General features: G+C 35.3%; 1 pseudogene; it reads left to right on the top strand.

The window, feature by feature from the left end:
- The first annotated feature begins 275 nt into the window (after nucleotides 1–275).
- On the top strand, nucleotides 276–2,658 carry LOC127552308 (ras-related GTP-binding protein A-like; annotated as a pseudogene).
- The last annotated feature ends 4,129 nt before the right edge of the window (nucleotides 2,659–6,787 follow it).

Genomic DNA, 6,787 nt, shown 5'->3' with positions numbered 1-6,787 from the left:
CTGTATATGCCATGGATATTGATCTCCTGGTTCTGCCTTTCACTCAGCATCAGTTCATGTAAACTCTCCAGGCCTTTCTGTATGGAAGCTATCTCTAGTTAGAGCTTGCTTTGCCTTTTTACTCATTTTTTCAAAAGCCCTTTGGGTCTGCCTTCAGGGCAAGGAGGCTCCCAGCTTCCTCTACAGAACAGGGACAGATGGACAGTAGCTGTCCTACAAACAACCTATGAAGAGCAGCTACGCTATGGAGGTGTAACTGCCCTAGGAAGAGCCCCATGACGCAGAGTCAGCTGCACAGCTGCACTCTGGTAGTGCTAAGTCCTGGTGCTGGATGGCTGTGGCCAGATCCTGTGTTTGGGGGTACACTCTACCTTTGGTGTTTGTGTAACTTCTCTGCTGATCTGCTGCTTTGTAACCAAAGCAGAGCAGTCAGCCTGTGGTAGAGTCCTCCCTGTAAATTCTACTCCCATGGAGACTGCACCCCACCCTTGGTCTGTTAAGCGTATGCTAGCCTCCGTGTTCTGCCACCCTTGCCTGCACTGGCTTCCTCCTGCCCAATTAAGACAAATCTTTTCAGGCGACCTAACCTTCTAAGTTATCTTCACTGGTAATTTGTTGTACTCCCAATATTCATGCATTCTAGCAGTCAAGCACTATTTCAGAGACTGAATTTGGTAATCAGTAGTGAGGGTAGAAGGGAGCTCAGAATGAAGTGCATGTTCTCTCCACTATCTGATTTCTGGAAGCCTGTTACTGATTCTCTGGGACTGTGTACCCAGAACATCTTTATGGAGAACTATTTTACTAGCCAATAGGACAATATTTTCCACAATGTGGAGGTTCTGATTTAAATATTTCATGGAAAATCAGGAGGTGGAGAAAGATATGCACCACTATTAGTCATGCCTAGGAGGTCCTCACAGCTCTCCTGATGCCAAAAACTTTTGCCTTGTACAAAAAATGGATCTTGTTCAGGAGGATCAATGGACCTGATTTTTTGTGTGTGATTAAAATAGTATTTATTTTATCTAAAATTTATTTATTTTTAACATTTTCCCCAGTTATATTTAAAACCATTTTTACATTTAATTTTTTTAAAATTTTTGAGTACTAGATTGTCTCCTTTGTCCCCACTCACTGACAGTTAAGAAAGTCATGCAAAACATTTCCATAAAAGTCATGTTGTGAAAGAACACATAGATTCCTCCACCAAATAAAAAAAAATCTCAAGAAAAAATAAACTTAAAAGAGGGGAAGAGAGAAAGAAAAAAAAAAAAAACAATATGTATTCAGACACAGTCAATTCCTTCTCGTGAGTGTGGATAGGATTTTTTGTCATAAGTCTTTCAGAGTAATTGTGGATCATTGTAGTGCTGAGAATAGCAAAGTCATTCCAGAACATTGCTATTACTTTGTATACAGTACATTTTACTTTATTTGAATTTATTAAGGATTTTCCAGGTTTTTGGTTTTTTGTTTTTTCTGAGAGTATCTTGCTCGTTATTTCCTATAGAACAATCACATATCACAAACACATTTCTGTTTATTCCTCATTTAATAGGCATATGATAGTCATTCTTCAACTGATAAGCATCCCCTCACTCTCCAATTTTTTACCATAAAAAGAGAGCTGCTATAAATATTTTTGCATACATAAGTCATTTTCCTTTTTTAAAAAAATCTTTTTGAGTATTCATGCCTAGTAGTAGTGTTGTTAGGTCAAAGTATGTGCATGAATTTATAGCTTTTGGGGGCCAGATCATATCTTTTGATCATTTATCAATTGGGGGTTGGTGCTTATTTTTTTATAAATTTGACTTAGGTCCCTATCTATTTGAGAAATGAGGCCTTGTAAGAGAAACTTTCTTCAAAATTATCTTTTAAATTACTTTTGCTAACTGTATTTTCTTCTGTTTGTTTTCTCACTCACCTTTCATCCCATACCTCCTCAAAAGTATTTTGCTACTGATCATTCTCCCCCCCAATATGCCTTCTTTTTTTTTTTAATCACCCTCCTCCTCTTTTTCATATCCCATTTCCCATTTTCCTGCAGGGTAAAATAGATTTCTATACCCACATTGAGTAAGAATTTTATTTATTCTTTGAGTTAATTCTATTGAGAGTAAGGTTCACTCACTCACTCTCTAACAGGTCCTGATTTTTAAGGAACATGAGGAGAAACTGAGGTGCCCATCCCACGCGTTGGAATGTACTTGTTTTTGAACATCTGTTTGGGATGAAACATTCCATAAGGTCTGGTCCAATATCGTCAATCAGTTCATCCCCAACATTCAGCAGTGGGAAATAAACCTGAGAAATTTCACTCAAGTTATTAAAGTGAATGACGTGCTTGTCTTTGAGAGATACAATTTTTCTGGTGATTTCCCATTACGAGTATAAAGAACAACATGATGTCCACAGGTTTGAGATCAGTAACATTATCAAGCATTTCAAACAGAACTACAACAAGCTGGCAACCTCCTTCCAGAGCATAGAAGTGCAGAACTTTAACTTTGCTGCTTTCATTGATATCTTTATTTCCAACACCCCATATGGTGGTTGTCATGTCTGATCCACTGATAACCTTCTACAGCTACCCTAGTCAGTATCCACAATAGCGAGAAACAGTTTAGGTCCAGGAAGAGGGTAAGTGAGTGAATCTTACTCTCAATATCCTCACTCAATCCAACTCCTAAGGGATCCTTAATTCCCTGCAGCTTGCAAGTGTTTATCTTTTCATTATATTGTTTTGTCCATTTTGCCATTGGCAAAATTTTACCTTTGGATCCTCAAGAGTCCACACCCAGTTTCTTCCTAGAGAATTCCAACATTACTCACCCAATGACAATTTTGTATCAGTCTTATGTTTTGTATTAATCTTCAGACAAAAAAATATTTATGACAAAGAAATGTTAAAAAAAAAAAAAAAAAGGAATCACTGTACTGCTGAGAAAGGCAAAGTCATTTACAGCTGATCATCTCAAAATGCTGCTATTATTTTTTACACAGTACATTTCACTTTGCTTGAGCTCATGGAAGACTTGCCAGATTTTTCTGAGAACTTCCTGCTCATCATTTTCCATAGAACAATAATATTCCATCATACTCGCATACCACAATTTAGTTAGCCATTTCCCAATTGATGGGCATCCCCCTCATTTTAAAATTCTTTGCTCTGAAAAGAGAACTGCTAAAAATATTTTTTTACATACAGGTCCTTGTCCTTAAAAAAAAAAAAAACTCTTTGGGGATTAATGCCTACCAGTAATATTGTTAGGTCAAATGATATGCGTAATTTTATAGCCCTGGGGGCATAGTTCATATATTTTGATAATTTATCAATTGAGGAATGACTTTTTTAAAATAAGTTTACTCAGTTGCCTATACATTTGAGAAATGAGGTCTTCATCAGAGAAACTTGCTTCAAAATTCTTTTTCCTAATTACTATTGCTCCTCACCCTTCATTTATTCTTCTCTCTTTTCACCTTGACCCTTTTCAAGTGTTTTGCCACTGACCACCTCCTTCTCCAATATGCCTTTTCTTCTATCACCCTCCTTCCTTCCCATATCCCATTCCCTTTCTACTTTCCTGCAGGATAAGATAGATTTCCAAACTCATACTGTGTACATTATTTCCTCTTTGAGTCAATTCTGATAAGAATTAAGGTTCACTCATTCTCCATCCCTTCTTTTTCCCTCCACTCCAGAAGCTTTTCCTCCTCCATATATTCCTCTCTCATCCCTTAATTTATTTTTTACAAGATCCTTTCATATTCAACTCACACCTATTCCCTCTGGCTATGTATACACATATAGATATAGATATTTCTTCAAATTGTAATAATAATGAGAAAGTTCTAATGAGTTATGAAGTATCATCCTCCCATGTAGAAATAGAAACAGATAAACCTTATTAAGTCCCTTTCCTGTTTACCTAATGCTTCTCCAGGGTCCTGTTTTTGAAAATCAGATTTCTTATTCTGATCTGATATTTTCATGGCAAATGCTTGAAAATCCTTTATTTCATTAAATATCCATCTTTTTCCCTTGAAGGATTATGCTTAGTTTTATTTGTTTATAATTCTAACTCCACTGCTCTTTGAACTATTATATTCTAAGCCCTCTGATCCTTTAATGTAGAAGTTGCTAAATATTGTGTTACCTTGAATATGGCTCCACTAAATTTGAATTGTTTTTTTCTTGATGCTTGCAATTTTTTTCCTTGACTTGGGAGTTCTAGAATTTCCAGTCCCATGTGTTTTCAAAAGAGACTAATACAAGATCTTACATTTCAATCAAATACTCAGCTTCACAATTGAAGGATCACAGAATCACAGAATTTGAGAATTGAAAGACCTTGGTGGTCATCCAGTCTGATATGTACAATCATTTATTAATCATATATATTATATTTATTAAGTATCTATTTTGTGGCAGTCATTGAATTAAGTACTGGGGATACAAAAGACAAAAGGCAATAACATGAATGAGTCCTCCCTAAATGTCCTCAACAAATGGACATTCATACAGTCTCTGTTAAAAGACCTCCAGGAATAAAGATCTCACTATCTCTCAGAGGAAAGACATTATTTTTGGACAGCTTTAACTGTTTTGAAGTTCATCCCTATAAAGTCTATCCATTGCTCCTGACTCTCCCCTTTGGAGTCAAAAAAGAACAAGCCTTTTTCCAAAGGACAGCCTTTCAAATATTTAAAGATAGCTATTATGGTTCACCCTCTTCCAAATCTTGTCTCCAAGTTATATATCTTTATATGCTCCAACTAATGCTTATGTGACACTAAGGAAAGATAGCAGCCTCCCAATAGCTATTTCAAATTAACTCACAGACTATTCTTTTAGGAGTTCTTTGAAGCCTGATTTGAGAAAAGAGATAGATATTTATCTAGACAAGACTGAAAATGCTTTGGAATTAGTCAAGAAAGCAAGGTTCACATCTGACAAGCCTCTACTGAAGAAATATTGCTGTGGGGTAAGACACATCAAATCCATTAAAATAGCTAAGTAATTGAGACTACAACTGACCCTTGGTATCTTGGTTCACATGCTGTCTAATCGTTTGGAATCTCTCTGAATGTTTGCATAAAAACTGTCTGAATTGTCAACTCCAAGTCCATACAAAATGGCTTTGGCTAAATTGACTTTTACAGACTTAAAATTCAAATGGAATTGAACATGAGCTTCTAGCTCCCCAGAAGTCTTTTCATCGGGCAATAAATAAAGTTTTATTTTATTTTTCATAAAGAGGCCTCAGTGGTCATGAAATCCTGCTGTCAACTCCATTAAAAATAAAGCCGCCTTTGCAGAAAAGAGCTCAAACATATTCAAATACAATCCTAGGAAAGATGCTTTGCTCTAAATTTAGACACTGTAATGAATGAACCTTCTTGCAACCAGCATTTAAATCCCACATGCATATGGTTTGTGATGTAAAGTTTGTTTCTTTGCAGTGAATGGCAAAAGGTCAGCATGACTAATAATTAGAACTGTGAGTCTGAGCAAAGAACACTATAATTAGTCTTTTTTAAAACAAATAATAAAATGTCAGGAAAAAAGGAAGAAAATTATGGGCACTGGCAAAACTAGTTTACATATAGACGGGAAAAGTGAGACTCTCAAGCAGATGTATTCATAGGTGACCTTCTGTCATCTCCTGAAATTATAAATGTACATAGTAAGCACTGCCTAGATATTCTATTAGAAGGCATAATGTGTCCTATATTTGAAGATTGATGGGGAAGATGTGAAATAACAAGCAAAGAAACTACAGCCCCAAGGACAAATGAAGAGCCTTTCAAGAAGGAGGTAGTATTCTGAAGTAGTTTAACATTTCTATTCTTTCCTCATTAGGGAAATCTATTGATAGGCTTATTATCTCTTTCTAGATAGGATAAACGTCTCTAACACCAAGACATATAATAAGAAGTAAGAAACAAAAAAGAAAAGCAAAAACACTGATTGTAAAAAAGGGTTGAGAAAAGTCTCATTTCTCAAATACATAGGAAACTGAGTCAAATTTATAAAAATAAGTGTCATTCCCCAATCAATAAACAGTCAAAAGATGTGAACAGGCAATTTTTAGAACAAAAAAATCAAAACTATAATATTTTAAAATATGCTTTAAATCATTATTATTAGAGAAATCCATATTAATACAACTTTTAGTTACACATCCCACACCTATCAGATTGATTAATATGACCAAAAAACCCAAAAAAAATCAAAAAATGAAGACGACATGAAAAAATTAATCAGGCAGGGTGTGACCACCTATGTTCTGTTCAAAATAAGCATCATGTTTTTAAAACAAAATAACCAATTGTCTCCCCTAGTTATCTGAGAGGGCAAGACTATTAGAATGTAGGGTTCAATGGCTCTTTTCAATAATGGTGATTCAAGGCAATTCAAATAGACTTGTGATGGAAAGTGCCAATTGCATCTAGGGAGAGAACTATGGAGACAAAGCATAGTATTTTCACCTTTAAAAAATAAATAAATAAATAAATAAAGGAAAATTAAAAAGAAAGCAGGGTCCAAGCAAACAAGTGGTACAGTATATAGTGTGCTGGGCCTGGAATCAACAAGTTTGAGTTGAAATCTGATCTGATATTTAATAGCTATGTGATTCTGAATGAATCACTTAACTCAGTTTCCTCAACTAAAAAATAGGAAAAATAATGGCAAGTATCTCACAGGATTGTTTTGAGAATCAAATCAGACATTATTTATAAAACACTTAGTACTGTGTCTGATAAATCATAGGTGCTT

Source organism: Antechinus flavipes, chromosome 2 (genome assembly GCF_016432865.1).
Source record: "Antechinus flavipes isolate AdamAnt ecotype Samford, QLD, Australia chromosome 2, AdamAnt_v2, whole genome shotgun sequence".
NCBI classification, from domain to species: Eukaryota; Metazoa; Chordata; class Mammalia; order Dasyuromorphia; family Dasyuridae; genus Antechinus; species Antechinus flavipes.
This window is presented reverse-complemented; position numbering and strand designations above follow the sequence as displayed.